We start from the raw sequence: 18,628 nt of genomic DNA, 5'->3' as shown, positions 1-18,628 counted from the left end.
GCCAAACAATAATCTAAACACAAAATCTTAGTACTTTGAGCATAGTTTTGGCCCTTGAGATGAGACCGGATGGCGATGAACCAAGCTTCAAATATGTTCATATCGACAATACAAAACTCTTTCATGTAGATAACTTCTCCATTTGAGGCCATCTTAAATAACATTTCTTGACCGTGCCAAAATCTTGTGTCAACAACAGCTATTTGTTTCAAAATGCCTTTGTTAGTTGTTATTCGAGTGTGCCTTCTTTCAAAATGGACACGAAAAATAGCACAACATGTCGGGTGCCATTCCATGATAGCATGCCAGTTTCATGAATTTTAGACGAGTTTTGGATTACTAGAATTTAAAAACAAAGTATCTCAACATTTTGCCAACTATCAATAGTACCCTGGTGTTTGAAATTCATTCTCATTTCTTGCATGAGACCTAAGCATGCACCCAAGGACACACATTCGATATGTCAACCCATTTTTCTGCACTAGAGCATGTGCATGTAGTTCAATTTTGAATTATGCACATAAAATGCCTAGAAAACCCAGTTAATGTATAAAAATGTCGTAGCGAACCCTGAAAAATCCAAAAAATTGACACAACACTCCCGTTGTTCTATGTTAACACTAGAAAGAAATTGAAAGCAAGAATAGGCAACGGATATCATTTTGTCCCCAAAGGTGGCACGTTCCCTACCGAAACCATCAAGTTTGTTGTGAGAAGCTACGATTTGCGAGAAACTTAATTATACCAAAACCTGCCCCAAATAGGACACAATTTTTACCACAACATGTTGATGCCGCTCCATGATAGCATGCCAAGTTTATTGAATTTGAGAAGAGTTTTGGATTTACTAGAATTTTAAAACAAAGTATCTCAACGTTTATGGCCGAGCGACGGTGGCAAGGTGCTTGACATTCATTCTCATTTCTTGCATGAGACCTAAGCATGCACCCAAGGACACATATTTGATTTTTCAACCAATTTATATGCACTGGAGCATGTGCATGTAGTTCAAATTTTAATTATGCACATAAAATGCCTAGAAAACCCAGTTAACGTATAAAAATGTCCAAACAAACCCCAAAAAAATCCAAAATTTAACACAATACTCCTGTTGTTCTATGTTGACACTAGAATTTTTTTGAAAGCAATAAGAGGCAACGGATATCGTTTTGTCCCTAAGGCCTTGTTCGGATAGGGCGCATATACAAAATCTGATCTCTATAAACCAGGAAAATGGTTCAACCAAATAAAATCTTGTTTCGCTACAATCACTAATCCACGTTTATAGGAAACTTGGTTCTCCAAATCCCCGGATTTCAGGTTTGTGGAAAGTCAACTATTATCCATTTTTTCCACAATCGCGATTGCCACATACATGATCCTAACAGCTTCCCTCTCCGCCTGGTTGTTTCCCAACAACTTTGTGGCGTTAGTTGCGTTTTTTGGAGCTCACCTCCAGCCCCGACATGGCCACTGTCAAGGTGGACGACGTCGAGCACTCCCTTGAGATCTGCTCTTCCTGGTATGGAATATGGATGCTCCTAGACGGCCAGCGTAGGCACGGCGAAACTGTGAATGAGCTCGACCCGAGCAGAACCTATGCGGTGCCAATGAGGGATGCTCCTGGACGTCCAGCGTCGAGAGGGCCGCGAACAACATCTCCTCGAGCAGAGCCTACGCAGGCCGACGAGGGATGCTTTTGTACGGCCAGCGCCGAGGGGTCGCGAACAGCATGATGAGTGCGAGCAGCATCTCTCCTTGAGCCGAGCCTATACGTGACCAGGGAAAGCCTCCGCGCACGAAGTCATCAAGGCCATCCCGTAGGGAGGAGTACCAGCGCCTACGGGCTCGCAGATGAGCTTGGGAATCCATAGGCAATGGCCAAAATTAAGGAAAGTGAGAGAGAGAAGGTCATGGAAGGAAGCGAATCAGTATTTATCCAAACAAGGAAACACACAAGCCATTTTTACCCCTTTCCAGATGCAAACGTGTTATTATGTAAATCAGTAATCCAAAGATTAATTAGCAAAACTGAGTTTGCTAAAATCCTGCTACAAACTCGTTTTCCATATACCGATTGCTATCAAAACAACCACCAAAGGTGGCACGTTCCCTACCGAAACCATCAGGCTTGTTGTGAGAAGCTCTGGTTTGTAAGAAGCTTATACCCAAACCTGCCCCAAATGGGACGAAATTTTTACCATGGCATGTTGATGCCGCTCCATGATAGCATGCCAAGTTTCATGAATTTCAGATGAGTTTTGGATTTACTAGAATTAAATAACCATGTATCTCAATGTTTGCGGCCGAGCGACGGTGGCAGGGTGTTTGACATTCATTCCTATTTCTTGCATGGGACCTGAGCATGCAACCAGGGACACATATTTGATCTTTCAACCAATTTATATGCATTAGAGCATGTACCTATAATTGAAATTTGAGTTATGCACGTAAATGCATTGAAAACTCTATTAATGTCCAAACGAACCCCAAAAAATTCCGAAATTTAACACAACACTCCTGTTGTTCTATGTTGACACTAGAGAAAAAATTCAAATCAAGAAGAGGCAACGGATATCGTTTTGTCCAGAAAGTTGAAACATTCCCTACCGTAACCATGAGGTTTGTTGCGAGAAGCTCTGCTTTGTGAGAAGATTATACCCCAACCTACCCCAAATGGGACAATATTTTTACCCCGGCATGTTGATGCTGTTCCATGATAGCATGTCAAGTTTCATGAATTTCAGACAAGTTTTTGATCTACCATAATTTTAAAACCATGTATCTTAATGTTAGCGGCTGAGCGATGGTGGCAAATGTGTTTGACATTCATTCTCATTTCTTGCATGGGACCTATGGTTGCAAGCAAGGACACACATTTCATTTTTCAACCCGTTTATATGCACTAGAGCATGTGCATGTAGTTCAAATTTGAATTATGCACATAAATGCATAGAAAACTCAGTTAATGTATAAAAATATCCAAGTGAACCACGAAAAATCCCAAAAAATGACACAACACTCATGTTGTTCTATGTTGACACTGGAAATGTTTTGAAAGCAAGAAGAGGCAACCGATATAGTTTCGTCCACAAAGGTGACATGTTTTCCTACGAACCTTGAGGCTTCTTGTGAGAAGCTCTGGTTTGTGAGAAGCTTATATCATATCCTACCCCACATGGGACAATATTTTTTACCCCAACATGTTGATGCCATTCCATGATAGCATGCCAAGGTTCATGAATTTTAGACGAGTTTTGGCTTTACTAGAATTACAAAAGCAAGCACATCAACGTTTGCCGGAGAGCCACGATGCCGTGGTGTCTAAAATTCATCCCCTTTTTTTGCATGGGACATAAGCATCAACCCATGGAAACATATATCATTTTACAACCCATTTTGGTGCACCTGAGCATGTGCATGTAGTTTAATTTTGAATTGTGCACCTGGAATGCCTAGAAAACCAGCTTAATGTATAAAAATATCCAAATGAACCCTGAATAATTCCAATTTTTTGACGACACACCTATAGTTGCATGTCCACTTCAAATAAAAGTTCTAGCAATTTAAACACCATCCTTTGTAGCTGTGACCCCATTATGTAATTCAAATCAAGATGAAAAATTAAGTAGATCACACACAATTTATTATCACCAACTGTGTGAGATGCAGCAGAAAATATCTTGGAGCACCATCGGAGTAAAGTACGCATACATCTTACGCGAGAAGGTGCGTCAGCTACAGTCCACAGCCGGCGTGTCAAGCACACTAGCTCACTCCCAAAATATCATTTCACTGTTCAATCATCGCCGGTGAAAGATGGGGACGCAGACCCGCTTCATGAGGGCAACTTCGGTTGCCCACTCCGGCGAGAGCGCGGCCGCAGCCACCAGGCGCGTGCCAACAAGCTTCGTGAGCGCGACCGCTATCTTCGACCGGGCGGCCAAGGCAACCCAAATGGTCGTTGTTGCTTCTCAGGTGGCGGAAGCAACATCTGCCTCGGGGATAGCAATTGGCAAGAGCGGCACAACAGTTGTCCGTTCCGCGGCGGCGGCCTTATCCTGATGGAGGCCGCCCATGCCCAACTCATGGCGGACACCGCACAAATCGAACGAAGCTTCTCCGACAATGGTCGGCAACCCACTGCCGAAGATTTGGCAATCGCCGAGAGCGTTCGAGCAGCCGTCCATTCCTGTGCGGCATACCTTGACACGATGGAGCCCGCCCAATCCCAGACCGCGGTCTCCCATGCCTAGCACATGGCAGCCTATTCCAAAGATATGGCGGATGCGGATGGCAAGATGCTTGCCGGGTATGGTGCGATTGATGCCATGGAGCCCCTTCCCCAGGAGATCGTCGGGCGCGAGCTGGATATGGAAGAGGCGGCGGAGATCGACGAGCGCCGGCCGTAGTAGTACTTTTTGTTAAGAGTGCAGTCTTTAATTTGTTAGAGTAATATTTAGGTCAGCTAACTCTGTTTAATTGCTGAACTTGCTCGATTAAGAAGTGTGGGTGTGATGTAGTCTCCTTTGTGTACCCAAATTATGGAATGACGTGGATGACCACTGTCACCAGGGAAATTCAAACCAAAATTTGCACATTCAAACTCATCACACATAGGTTAAGCTATATGAATCGTTTGTGATGTTGACATATCGTACACAGTGCTGAATAAGGGACCGTGTTTGATGACACTTTGTGCGCCAGTTTTTTCGCTGCATCGATCCAAATTTTTTGGCTTCCACAAAATATCTACCTCCCCGCCCATCCCCCTTACCAAAAGCCACATTCCCCCTGTTTCCACCTTCCTTTACAAGTTGAAACCTTCACTCCTTGCTTGCAGTGTCGCCTCCTCGCCGGCGACCTGCCTTCACGCTGCTCGGCCTCGTCGATCCAGGCAGGTAATCCAGACCCGACCCCCATCCTCCTCCTTCCACATCCCGCATGCCCCAACCGCTGGTGTGACACCTTCCACCCAAATCACCGACCCCTCCCCCAAATAAATGCCGCCCTAAGCCATGGTTCATGCAGTATAGCCAGGAGCTCAAGGAGCATTTGGCAGCGGAACAGCAAATCGCGGCCGCACGCGCGGATGAGGTCGCGATGGCTGCCGTTCATGCTGACCCCCAGATCTTGGAGGAGCACCTTGCCGTCAAGGCCACCGTCGATGCCTGCGGACGCCGGGACACGGTTGGCTGCTTTAAACAACAGTTCGTTGTGTTTTCTCAAGGCCACCATCGGTGCCTTCGACGAAGACTACGAGGTGTTTTCTCAACATGCTCATGCTTACCTAAGCTCAAGAGCTTGCAGGTTGGTGCCCGGAGCGTCTCAGAAACTCACCACCACGACGAGGGCACCCACGTTGTGGAGGCCTCGCCCTCTTCCATGTCCAAGGAGCCAATCATCGTCGATATCTTTGACGATGAGGAGTAGCTTGTCTTATTAGCTTACTATAAGGACCTATGTTCAGTTTGCTAGCTACGCCGGTTAAGCATGCTCGGTTTACCCATTGCATGTGCTGCTCCTGCCTATCCTTAACAAATTCTAGTGAATTGTCCTATCTACTTTTAACATGCAATCTGTTGCTCTAGTGTATATGTTGTATATATCATGCAATGTGGTGCTCACTTATTAATTATTTGGTTGATTAGTTGTCGTGTTCAATTAACTGTTTGGTTCAATTCTGCAAATGTGATGTTCAATTCTTCAGGGTGCAATTTTTTATTTTCTTCCATGTGAGAAATAAATCAAATTTATGTTTACAAAATACATGAGAAACAAATACAATTGCTATATTTCTAAGTTGTCAAGCATGGTTGGTTTGGTTAATTGTCTCATCTTCTAGTATGTTATACATTATGCAATGTGGTGCCCAGTTAACATTTGGTTCATTTGTTGTGGTGTTTATTTAACTATTTGGTTCAGTTCTACAATGTGATGTTCAATTGTTGTGGGTGCATTCTGTTATTGTATACCATGTGAGAAATAAATCGAATTTTGCTGTACTAAATACATGAGAAACAAATACAATTGCTATATTTCCAAGTTGTTAAGCATGCATGGTTTGGTTAACTGTCTGATCTTCTATTAGGAGTATGTTATAGCGTGCAATGTGGTGCTCAGTTAATATTTGGTTCATTTGTTATGGTGTTTAGTTAACTGCTTTGTTCAATTCTGCAGTGTGATGTCCAATTATCGTCGGTAGAATTTTGTATTGTCGTGCATGTGAGGAATAAACCGAATTGTCTGCACTTAATACATGAGAAACATATACAATTGCTACATTTCCTAGTTCTTAATCATGATTGGTTTGGATAAATGTGTTTTCCATGTGGCTTGAATTAATCTGATGAATCAGCAATGTGCTTATTTTTCATCAACATATTTTACTAATAGCATGTGAACCCTCACTTAACCTGGTCACTACTTACCTTATATGTGTTGCAGTGATATAATAGGAAGCACTGAGGTTTACAATCAAGGTTTCACATGCATGGTCCTTTGTCTAATAGCACATTATTGTGCAATTGCATGAAACATTCTAATATTTCGGTTTTTAACAATTTGGTCTTGCACATGTAGGTCCTGCTATCAGAGGTTTTAACCCACTGCTCGACCCTTTTTGCATATGGGGAAATGAGTTGTCCATGAATATCAGTGAAGTCAAGAAACTAAGAAAGATTGTCAAGACAAAGAAATTAGTGACAAAAAACAACAAGATCTTTGTCTGCACAATGAAGAAGACATCAGTTCACTACAGGATGGTACTAACTATTATACCTTGCCTTTTTTATTCCTTTGCCCCATTTCCAATATAGATAAGATATTTATGCACATCCTTGTTTTCAGGCCTTTCCAAAGAAGTTCACTGATGATTATCTCTCAAACCACCTCTATAGTCTGGAGGCAAGGAATGTATTCATACAACACCCACTTTTCAATATCGAAGTGTTCCTGAAGAGGGCGAAGTATGGACGGTCAATCATCCATAAGCACTGGCATAAAGTTGCAAAGACCTTCAACATTAATGAAGGCTCAATATTCGCCTTCCGCTTCAGCAGTTTTCCAGATGAGATTCATCTGTCTATGTATCGTTTATGATGCCAATTTCAAAAGGTTATAGATGTTGCATGTGAAACTTGGTGTTGGTGCAGTTGTGTAATGGGGTAGCTGAGTGCTGAAGCTATATGATGTTGTACTCTAATGTATTTCAATTATGAAATCCTTCTTCCTTAATATGAAAATGAAATATATTGTGTGCTTAAACTGAAATGTCAATTAGATTAATAAATGAACTATTAATAATAGGACAATTAGCCTGCTAATGGCCAATTAGCCTGCTAATTGGGTTTTTCTATTGCAAACAGTTATTGAGAAAACACCATGGGCGATGGCCTCAGGCAAAGCACACAGTTTCTAGGAATAAACCGTGTTGGATCAATGAACAATCACACACGACATCCTCTTGAAAACTGTTTGTGTTAGGCCACCTTGTGCAAATGTTTACCACATAAAAAGTGTGTGTGATGGACAGTCTATGCCACACAGTTTCTTCTACGCACCGTGTATGGTGCATTCAATAACGCAAACAATAAAATTGTTAATAGCATGTGAAATGGCAACACTATCACAAATTATTCAGTGGGGAAAATTGTGTGTGTTGCACCTGTGAACGGAAACATTTTCCTTGGAGTGACTGTGTGGGATGTATATACGAACGGAAACATTCTTCTTGGATTAATTGTGTGGGATGTACATACTAACGGAAACGTATTCCTTGGATTGACGTGCTACATTGCTACCTCTTGAGCACTACATTGGTTTTCCTTTGAAGAGGAAAGGGTGATGCAGCAAAGTAGCGTAAGTATTTCCATCAGTTTTTGAGAACCAAGGTATCAATCCAGTAGGAGGCCACGCGCGAGTCCCTCGCGCCTACACAAACAAATAAAATCCTCGCAACCAACGCAATAAAGGGGTTGTCAATCCCTTCACGGTCACTTACAAAAGTGAGATCTGATAGATATGATAAGATATATTTTTGATATTTTTATGATAAAGATGCAAAGTAAAGAAAGCAAAATAAACGGAAAAGGAAATAGCTTGTTGACGGAAGATTAATATGATCGAAAATAGACCTGGGGGCCATAGGTTTCACTAGTGGCTTCTCTCGAGAGCATAAGTATTACGGTGGGTAAACAAATTATTGTTGAGCAATTGACAGAATTAAGCATAGTTATAAGAATATCTAGGTGTCGGTGTCAAAACCGGCGGATCTCGGGTAGGGGGTCCCGAACTGTGCGTCTAGGCAGATGGTAACAGGAGACATGGGACACAGTGTTTTTACCCAGGTTCGGGCCCTCTCGATGGAGGTAAAACCCTACTCCTGCTTGATTAATATTGATGATATGGATAGTACAAGAGTAGATCTACCACGAGATCAAAGAGGCTAAACCCTAGAAGCTAGCCTATGGTATGATTGTTATTCTTTTCTATGGACTAAAACACTCCGGTTTATATAGACACCGGAGAGGGCTAGGGTTACACAGAGTCAGTTACAATGGGAGGAGATCTACATATCCATATTGCCAAGGTTGCCTTACACGCCAAGGAAAGTCCCATCCGGACACGGGACGAAGTCTTCAATCTTGTATCTTCATAGTCCGAGAGTCCGGCCAGAGGTTATAGTCTGGCTATCCGGACACCCCCTAATCCAGGACTCCCTCAGTAGCCCCTGAACCAGACTTCAATGACGACGAGTCCGGCGCGCAGATTGTCTTCGGCATTACAAGGCGGGTTTCTCCTCCGAATACTTCATAGAAGATTTTGAACACAAGGATAGTGTCCGGCTCTGCAAAATAAGTTCCACATATTGTCGTAGAGAGAATAATATTTACACAAATCTAATTTGCTGACGTATTCCGTAGCGTGTCATCACACCACAGCCAAGCCTTTATTTGAACCATTTTTACTGTCCCACCTCAGCGCGTTTTGTGAGGCAGTTTCCTTGGGATGTCTTGTCGAAGCAGAGATCATGTCCCCTTTATTTACGGGATTCTCATCAATACGGATGTGGGTAACCCAGTCGTGCCTGTTGGTATGCCTCCTCGATCAAAGGCGAGTCCCATACGGTCACGGGGAGGGCTCTTGGAATTCAACCTCTTATAAAGAGACCAAGGCCTTACTCTCAATCGAACTCGCCCTTCGCCTCGAGTTCCAACACCCAAGGTCCCAGATTTCAGGCGCTTCGGGCCTTTGACGATGTGTGGCTCCGACCTTCGAGGCTGATGGATGCCTTCCTCCGTCACGGAGGAAGACGTGCTAAAGCTGAGAGAGGCCAGGTTTTTGACCGGCGAAATCTCGCATAGGCTGCCCGCCCACGGGCAGGTTATCCCTACTCCCAAGCCTGGTGAGAGCGTGGTGTTCGTGTCTCACTTCCTCCGAGGGCTAGGCTTCATGACGGATCCCTTCGTGAGGGGGCTCATGTTTTATTATGGGCTGGAATTTCACGACTTAGCTCCGGAGTCCATCCTCCACATCTCATCGTTCATTGTCGTGTGCGAAGCCTTCCTCCGTATTACTCCTCACTTCGGATTGTGGCTTAAGGCCTTTAAAGTAGAGCCGAAGATGATCGAGGGATAGCATGTGGAGTGCGGAGGCGCTGTTATAAGCAAGAATGCTGACGCTCCATGGCCCGAGGGCTCTTTTCAAGAGGAGTTTAGCTTATGGCAACAAGAGTGGTTTTATATCATAGCTCCCAAGAGCACCAAGTGGGTGGCGCCACCTACTTTCCGCTCGGGTCATCCGCCACGACTGGCGTCATGGGTCAATAAGGGGTTGGACTGGGGGTCGGCAAAGGACGTGCCCCTGTTGCAGGGCCGCATCCGAGATCTCCTAGAAAGAGACATCGGTCTGGTCGTTGTGACGCAGGTTATGTTAATTCGCCGAGTTTTGCCCTGCCAACGTCGCCCCCTCCGCCTATGGGAGTTCAACCCAGAGGGACCATGAGTTCTCCAACATTTTCTTGGCATGACACCCGTGGAGATGTACAAATTCTTCTTCGGACCGCAAGTAGTGTGTCCGGATTCTACGGAGGACGCAGATCTGAGCTGCAATCGTCCGGATACTCAAGTAAGTAGCCCTGTGCCCGGACACATCATCCGTTCATTTATCACAACATCACCCTTAAAAGAGTTGTCTTTGAAACATGAGTGGGTAGCGAAGGCGAAGTTAATCAGGTGTCCGGCCCCTCTTCCCGAGACCTCGCCGGATCCCGTGTTAACCAGGATGCTGGAGATCGTGCCATCGGAAGAAAGCGAAGGGGGGGACAAAGAAGCTGCTGCCTCCCCGAAGGAGGCTGTCTGGAAAGGAGGAATCGAAAATTCCTCTACTCAGGGGAGGAAGAGGACTGCCTCTGAAGACCCGGATTCCATGGTCTCAAAGCGGGGGAAGAAATATTCGCCAGAGGGTCCTGTGCCGGGGAATACCTCACCCGTACTATGCCCTCAAGGGGATCAGCCCTCCACCGAGCCATAAGTAGAGAGGGGAGGTTTAACATGAGAGGAATCCTTGTTTTATTTCTGAGGAAAATAACCGAAATTTTACCTTATAGTTCGGATCTCAGCCCTTCTCAGCAGAGCTCATCTTCAGGGGATCTTCTTCCGGAGATGATGGAGAGCGGAACGCCTCCCCCTGCCGTACCGCCTTACGAGGCGGGCGATCCTGAGGTATCGTTGCGGAGGGTTTCTCCGAATCTGGAAGGGCCGGAAGGCAGTCATATGGCCCCCCAAGGCCATCCGTGTTTGGTCTTTGAAAAAGGCCATCGAACGAGTCCGGCACCGCCTGGTGCTCGGTCGGATGAACTGAAGGATCTATTAGGGCGAGCGTCTATCTCAGAGGAACACCGTACGTTGATGGGTACGGTAATTGAAAGGATTTCGTCCGCGGAAAGCGGGTTGCATGAGGCCATCAGGAGTTTACTGACAGGTTTTGAGGTACGTGAGGTGATGTACCTTTTGATAGTTCCGCATATAAGATGCGCCCTGTGTAGATAGTAGCCCCTGAGACTCTGTGTGTTGTCGAAGACGACAACACGCAGAGGATCATCGTCCCAGGTATAATTTTGCCGCCTTCCTATGTAGGTGGCGAAGTGTCCGGTGGCCAGCCGGACTGATGAATTTGCCGAGCTAACGTGGCAACTTGACGTGGCAGAGGCCGACATCGCGCTTGTCAACAAGCGGCTTGACTAGGCACAAGGTATGTAATTTCTCCGGAGACACCTGGTAAGAGGAGCTTGATGCCAGTATCTTACAGCATGTGTGCTTGATGCAGATGGGGCCGCTGCCATGGAGAACCTTTGGGCGGAACTTGCCTGAGCCAAGGAGCAAGCTAGGAGAAGTGATGCGGCTGCCGTAAAGGCAATTGAAGAGCTGAAAGCCGAACAGGCTGCTCACTGCCGAAGCAAGAAGGAAATGGCCGAGATGGCTGTGAAGTTAAAGAACGTTGCTGACCGCTGCAAGCTTCTTGAAAAAGAAGATCAGGTGGAGCGGACAGACCTAGAGAAGGCCACTACAGTGGCCAAGGATGCTCGTTCTACGATGAGAGCGATGAAGGAGGAGCTGCGTGAGGCCGGAGATATCGCGGCTGGAAAGCCCTTTATACTGCGGATGAAGTTCGAAGATCCTAAATACGCTCCGTTGGACCGGATGTGGAGTTCGGCGGACGCATATCTGGATTTAGCTGCGAGTGCCGCTGATGCGGCCGAACATTTCCGAGATCAGAAAGATAGCGAAGTGGAGAAGCTCTTCTGGTCACAGTTTAACAATCCGGAGCGTCCACTTCTGTTGACCGATTGTTTGGCCGAATGGGCCGAACTGAATAGGTTGTCCGGACTCGCCATGAAGGATGTCGTTAATCATCTGTGGCCGGAAAGGCCAAAGCCGAACAGTTATTTTAGCTTGGTGCAGCAGTTCCTTGGTGTCGTGCCGCATATCAATCCAATGAAGAGGTTAGCATGCATAGAGGGTGCACGGATGGCCCTTGCCCGTGTCAAGACATACTGGGCGGAGATGGAGGCCGCCGCTGTTGCATCCCCAGATTTGGACGGAGGCCGAATACCTGCTGAGCACTATTTTCAGGAAGTTCTGCAAGGCGCTCGTTTAATAGGGACGCAGTGCTCGAAGGATATTATGTTCGAATAATGTGTATGATTGTAAAACAATATTTTGATGAATTGTAGAAGCTTTTTATACTTGTGCCTGCAAGTATTATAATGCCTCCTGTGCGACCGTTGAGGTATATGTGTATATAATCTGAAAGATGGCAGTCGTCGGCTTCAGCCCCCACGCATATAATGCGGGGGTGTTCGCAGAAGGCGCATTCTCACACTTGATCCAACGTCTTGGTCCATGAAGGAGGTGATAGCGCAGCGAACTAGGCAATCGGACTATAATGCTTTATCACTTTCACTTTGCCATAGGAGTTTGACAAGGGGGCTACTATATAGCCCCTGGTGGCGCCGGGCTCGCCCGAACTCGGGGCGCGTGTGTGCCTGGCCGGGAAACGGCCCTTTGTTAATGCGGAGGAATCCCGAAGACTCCGATAGGTCATCGAGTGGTTGACCAGTCTCACGCTGTATCATGATAGTCAGTTTTCGGCTTTCTCTACTGAGGTGCTCGCCTGGCTGAACCGGGGCACAATCTGCCGGGTGGTAGGTGCGACATATGCCAACAGGTGGCTTATCATTGTGGGAGCCAGTAAGACATCGCCGGTGCCTAGAAATGGGATAAGGCGAAGACATGCACGCCGGCGGATCTTACCCAGCTTCGGGGCTCTCCGTGGAGATAACACCCCTACTGCTGCTCTGCGGGGTCTCCGCATGTTCACTAGATGAATCAAGTAGCTACACAACGCTCCTTGAGCTGTTGGGTGGGAGGAGGAAGAAGGGCACGGCTAGCCTGCTTCTTCTCCTTGTGTGGTGTCTAGGACTAGCATGGGGTCCAACCCTTTGCATGGGTGCTCCGGGGGGTTTATATAGGCCTACCCCCCGGGGGTACAATGGTAATCCGACTGGACGCAGGGCCCAGCTGTCTGTGACTGCGCTCGCCGGCTTCTGCGCCGGCTGCTGGGGCCTGCCGACTGGTGGGTCCCGCCGGCTGCCGGCCCCTTGGTCGACAGGCAGGCCCCACTGTCCAGGGCCTGGTCGGCGGCTGGTTACTGTGGCTCCATCTTGTTGACGTGAGCTTCATCATGGTAAGCGCGGCTACAGTACCGCCGCCTGTCAGGCGATCGCTGTAGCCTCACCGCGTCTTGTCTCCTTAATGGGGCGTCCTCTTCGAGGGAGGCGGCAAGCCGGCTGCGGGGAGCCAGCTCTGTCTTGGGCCGACTGGTTGGAGGCATGGCCGCTTTCGGGCGTCTCTCTGCTCAAAGGGGCCCACCGTCTGTGGGCCACGCTGTCGGCCCGTCGTGGGTGATGCCAGGGTCAACATGGCAACAGTGCCGCACCGGACGGGTCATGCCTACCCCGTACGGCACACTGTACCAGTTGTGCTCCGAGATTCGGGGGTGGCAGGCTTTACTGTAGCCACGCCCCGTCGCACTGCCGTTAGGTGGGTGCAAACTTTGGTGGGTACGGTCTGGACCGCTTTATGGGGAGCCGGCTTCTTGGAGTCGGCCTTCTCATGGCCGGCTTCTTGGAGTCGGCCTTCTCATGAGGGCTAAAGTTGGACCGCCTTCCGAAAGCCGGCCTGGGTGGCAGCCAACAAGGGGAAGGTGGCCCCATGCCTTGGATTCTTGAGAGCCGGGCGGGCTCGCAACTTTTTTCAGAAGGGCCCGGGGAAGCCGGCTAGGCTACCCATGGCTATTTACTCCGACAGTAGTCCCCGAAGCTGATCGAGCTCCGAGGCGAGTAGGGGGACGAGAAGCTTGGTCAGCTTCCCATCCTGAAGAGCCGGCTTAGCGGGCTCTTGCTGACTTCAGAGAGCCCCGCGTCTTGTAGGCGGGAGGAGGGGGGCGGCCTGCGTGCTGACTGCGGGCCCTCCCGCGGCCATGTGGCGGTGAGATCCTGCGAGCGCACGCGCGTGACGGGACGCCGCCGTAGGCCCGGGCCCGCCACTCGCGAGCCTTGGTCCGGGCGCGGATCTTCCGTGGCCCACAGGGGCCGCTCGCCTTCTCGAGGCACTTTGGTTTCGCCGTTAAGGCTCAATAATCGCGGGACGTGGGGAGTGGGCACGATCGATCCCCACGCTTCCCCACGCCGCACCTCCTCGGCTCCGCCACGTGAGCCTATAAGTAGGAGGAGGAGGGAGAGCGACAGAGGTTCGCACGTTCTCTCCCGCTCCGCCCCTCCTAACCCTCGTTTCTTCCTCTCGCTGCCGTCGCAGCTTCCCGTCTCAGTGCCGCCGCGTCTCTACACCGTCTCGCTCCCATGGCGTTGTCAAGCTCGTGGGACGGCTCCAACGTCCATGAAGACCATGTGGAGTTCCTCCGCCAGACTTGGCGCCTGCCCGGCGCCGACCTCATACAGGTCTGCCTGGCGCCGGAGAAGGAGATCTCGCCGGCACCAGAGGAGGGCGAGCGGGTCGTCTTCCGCTCGCACTGCCTGCGCGGCTTCGGCCTTCCGGCGAGCGGATTTCTGCGCTCTTTCCTGGAGTTCTACAACCTCCAGCCGCATCACCTCACGCCCAGTGCGGTGATGCTGCTGTCGGCCTTCGTCTCCCTCTGCGAAGGCTTCTTGGGGCTGCTCCCCACGCTGGAGCTCTGGGGAGAGTTCTTCCAGAGCAAGCTCGGCACAGTCGTCGCCGGCGTGCCCGCCCCCTTGCGGGGCCTTCATCGCCATGAGGAGGGCGAGCGAGAACAACCCGTTCCCGCCCATCCCCCTGAACCAGTCGGTGAAGGTCTGGCAGAGATCATATTTCTACGTGAAGAACGTCGCCGAGCAAGGAGACTACATCAACCTGCCGGCTTACGTAGCCGGCCCGCCGGCTGGGAGGCAGCCCTCGTGGAGCTTCCGGTCCCGGTCACTGTCTCCGGCCAGGAACGCCGCCATCTCCCGGCTTCGGGTGATGATTCAGTCGGAAGGCCTGCACGGGGCCGACTTGGTGGCCGCCTTCGTGGAGCGCTGGATCCTTCCTCTCCAAAGCCGGCCCCATATGATGTGTCAGATGAGCGGCCGCTTCGACCCAAGCCGGCTGAGCACATGGGAAATGCCCCACGCGGAGGTGGCGCTCATGGTTAACTACATCGCCAACTGCAATCTCGCCGGGGACTGGCAATACGGCAAGGTGCCGTATTCTCGCGCCAATCCTCCGCCCATGGTAAGCTTCTCTCTCTATGTTATTTTTGTCGTCAGCCGACTTCATGACGGCCGGCTTCTGACCAGTCAGTTCTTTGAGCAGAACCCTCTTCTTGCGCCGCCGGCCGAGGCGACAGCGATTGAACGCTAGTATGCCCCCGACCGCACGGTGGACGACGTTGACGACCCGGACTTGGGGGCGGCCGCCATGGAAGACGCCGTGGTGGGGGACAGCGCCAAGCCCGGAGGCTCAAGGTTCACCGCGAGCTTCGAGGACTGGCCGGACGATTTCGAAGCCGAAGTCGCCCCGCGCCGCCAGCCGGCGGCCGACCATCAGGGCGCGGGCTCGTCTATCGCGCCGGCGGCCGGCGGCGGCGCACAGAAACGCCGGGCCGCTTCAGGCCTCTTTGGCAGTCAGCCGAAGAAGTCCAAAGCCTCCGCCGCGGCGAACAAGCGAGACGAGGCGGCTGCGAAAGCGGCCCGCTTCCGCAAGGCGGTGAAGCAGCCTCCGGCGGTCTCAGCGTAAGTCTTCGATTGCCTTGCCGCATGCTTGTCATCATTCTCTTTCTCTTCGAATATTCTTCTTAACTTTTTCTCGCTTGCTGGACAGGGCGCCGCTTTCCCTTGAGCGGGGTCCGGGCGGCTCCGTCGTGGGGCCGGCTAGAGGGTCTTCGAGCTCCCGCTGCGTGGACCCCCGCGCCGATCTCAGGGAGGCCACAGAGTGGAACGCCCGCAAAGCGCGGGAGGAGCGCGAGGCGGCGGAGAAGGCGGCCGCCCAGGCGGCGAGGGAGCAGGCCGACGCGGCAGCCAAGGCCCAGACGGCGGCGGCTACCGTGGAGACGGAGGCGGAAAGCTCGCACAACCAGCCTGCACTGCTCGCCATTAATCTCCGAGCTGTAGCCCCCGACACCCCATTGCCCTTGGCGGAGGAGATCGTCCCAGACCCGCCGCTGATGGAGAGGGGGGAGGACCCCGTGGCCTTTGCGAGGAGAGCGCCGCCAGCAACGCCAACCGGAGCGGGCCAAGGCGGCCAATCGTCAGCGGCGCCAGAGGGGCCGGCCGGAGGTGAGCCGGAGAACAGAGCCGGCCTCGAGGTGCAGCCGGCGGCGAGCCGTCACGCAGGGGGAGGCGCCGCTCCGCCGGAGTTGCACCGAGTTGCGGGCGTAGGCCAGTCGGCGGAAGATCTGGAGGCGGCCAGCACCGCCACGTCCGAGTGGACTCCCAGCGGGGGGACCGGCGATCTGGATGTGGCGGCTCAAGGGGTCCGGAGCCGGCTGCAAGCTCAGGCCGCCCTGCTTCAACAGTTCACCCAGGAGTTCTTGTCAACGCGAGGCACTATCCGGGTGAGTCCTTCGTTCCTGGCTACTTTGCTTTCTTAATTTCTTCCGTGGGGGCGCGTCAGCGCACCCACTGGGTGTAGTCCCTGAGATTCAGGCCGACTGCTGCGCAGTCGGGTCGGATCTTTCTCGACGGCTACCTTACTTTGCTTTTTTCTGAACTTTCAGGAATACCACAACCTTCGTGCTGCCGCCTTCAACTCCCAGGCTCGGGAGTTGAGCCGGAGGACCGACGACCTGGCCGACAGCCGAAGTAAGTACTCGATCTTGTCTGTCTCCTGTGGGGGCGCGTCAGCGCACCCACTAGGTGTAGTCCCCGAGATTCGGGCCGACTGCTGCGCAGTCGGGTCGGATCTTTCTTGACGACCCTTTCCTTATTGGTTTTTCTTTTTCTTTGTCTTCAGGGGCTAACGCCGACTTGAGGAAGGAGCTTGGCGAAGCGAAGGCCGCCCTTCATACCAAGGAGGCCGAGTGCGCCGCCTTGGTCCAGGAACGGGATCGCCTAGCCAAGAAGCTGGCCGACCAAGAGGAGAGCCACAAAGCGGCCCTGCAGGCGGCGCAGGAAAGTGAAGACGCCTTGAAGGCGGAGTATGAGACCGAGGCGGCGAGCTGGTCTGAGACCCGGCGAGCCCTGGACGAAGGCTTCGGCCGGATCGAGGACTTGATCGACGGTAAGTCGCCTTCTTAGCCCTTCTCCTGCCCCTTGCCACCTGGGTTTTGGCTTATCCTGAGCTGCTGCTTGTTGTTTCTTGCAGATTACTTCCCGGGCTACTGCGCCTTCGCCGCCCAAAGCATTGAGGCCCATCGCGAGGCGCGTCGTCAGGCGGGGGCCAACATCGCGCCGGATGCAAACCAGACGCTCGAGGAGCAGCTCTTGGCTGTCCAGGCACGGTTGCAGCCGGCTCATCGGATGCTTCGTCGGCTCCAACGTGCCGGGGCGCAAGTGCTGGCCACCCTCTGGCCCGGCGAGACGATCCCCCGCACCCCAAGCCGAACTGCCGACTGGCTGGAGGTCGCAGTTGGTCGCTTTGAGGCTTGGAAGGCGTCGGCGGCCCACCTCGGAGCCGGGCGGCCGTTGGAGTTCGTTCGGGCTTGGTACCCAGGGCTGAGCCTGGACCAGCTGCGCACTTGGCGGATGGAGGCCGACACGGAGCTGGAAGAGGTGAGGCCGGCTATCGCCCAGCGAGCTTCGACGATCGCCGAGTGCACCGACATCAGCGTTTTCGCACCCGAAATCGATGATGACGGTGTTGCTCAGCCGGAGGAGTGGTTCGGGCTGAACCCAGCGGTGGGCGAGGACTCGGCGGAGGAGATTGCCTCCAGCGACGAAGGCGAGGATGACGAAGAGGACGGCGAAGACGTCGAGCCGGCTGGTGGAACAACCGGCCGACCTCAGGCCGACCGTGCCTCCAGCAACAAGGCGCGTGGAAGCGCGCCCTCTGCGGGAGGCGGCGACCAAGACGAAGTTCGTCAGCCGGCCGCTCCTTCAGCCGGCACGACCGTCTCCGCCAACCAGTCTGGCTCGTCGGCCGCTCCGCCAGCTTGACCTGCCGTCTTTATCTTTCCTGCTTTGTTGTCTTTGAACAATCTTTGTTAAGTTTTCGCAGTTCCACCCACTGGGGGTGTATCCAAACTATGTTGAATGCTGGCCTCTCGGAGGTCTTTTTATGTAAATATTATCATGTGCATGTTTGGTTTCCACTCGCGTATGCTTTTTTATCCTTAGCCTTTTTCCTTTGCCGCCTTCCCTCTTTGGGGAGGCAAGTACTTGAGCTCTCTTGGATTGAAGTGAAGTGAATGGAAACCGGCCAGCCGGCTACTCTGGTAGCCGGTCGGCGGTGGGAGAAAAACCGGCTTTTGTTATAGTAGTCCGTTAGTCCCTAGCCGTTTTTCGTGTGGGCGCCCGTTCCTGCCTTTAACTCTTGCCAGCCGGACAGCCGGTTCTTCGAACTGCGACTTTTGGCAAGAGAAGGCTTGGGAGCTGGCACACTACTTGTCTGAC

The sequence above is a fragment of the Triticum urartu genome, chromosome 1 (assembly GCF_003073215.2).
Source record: "Triticum urartu cultivar G1812 chromosome 1, Tu2.1, whole genome shotgun sequence".
NCBI lineage: Eukaryota > Viridiplantae > Streptophyta > Magnoliopsida > Poales > Poaceae > Triticum > Triticum urartu.
Note: the sequence above shows the minus strand (reverse complement) of the source record.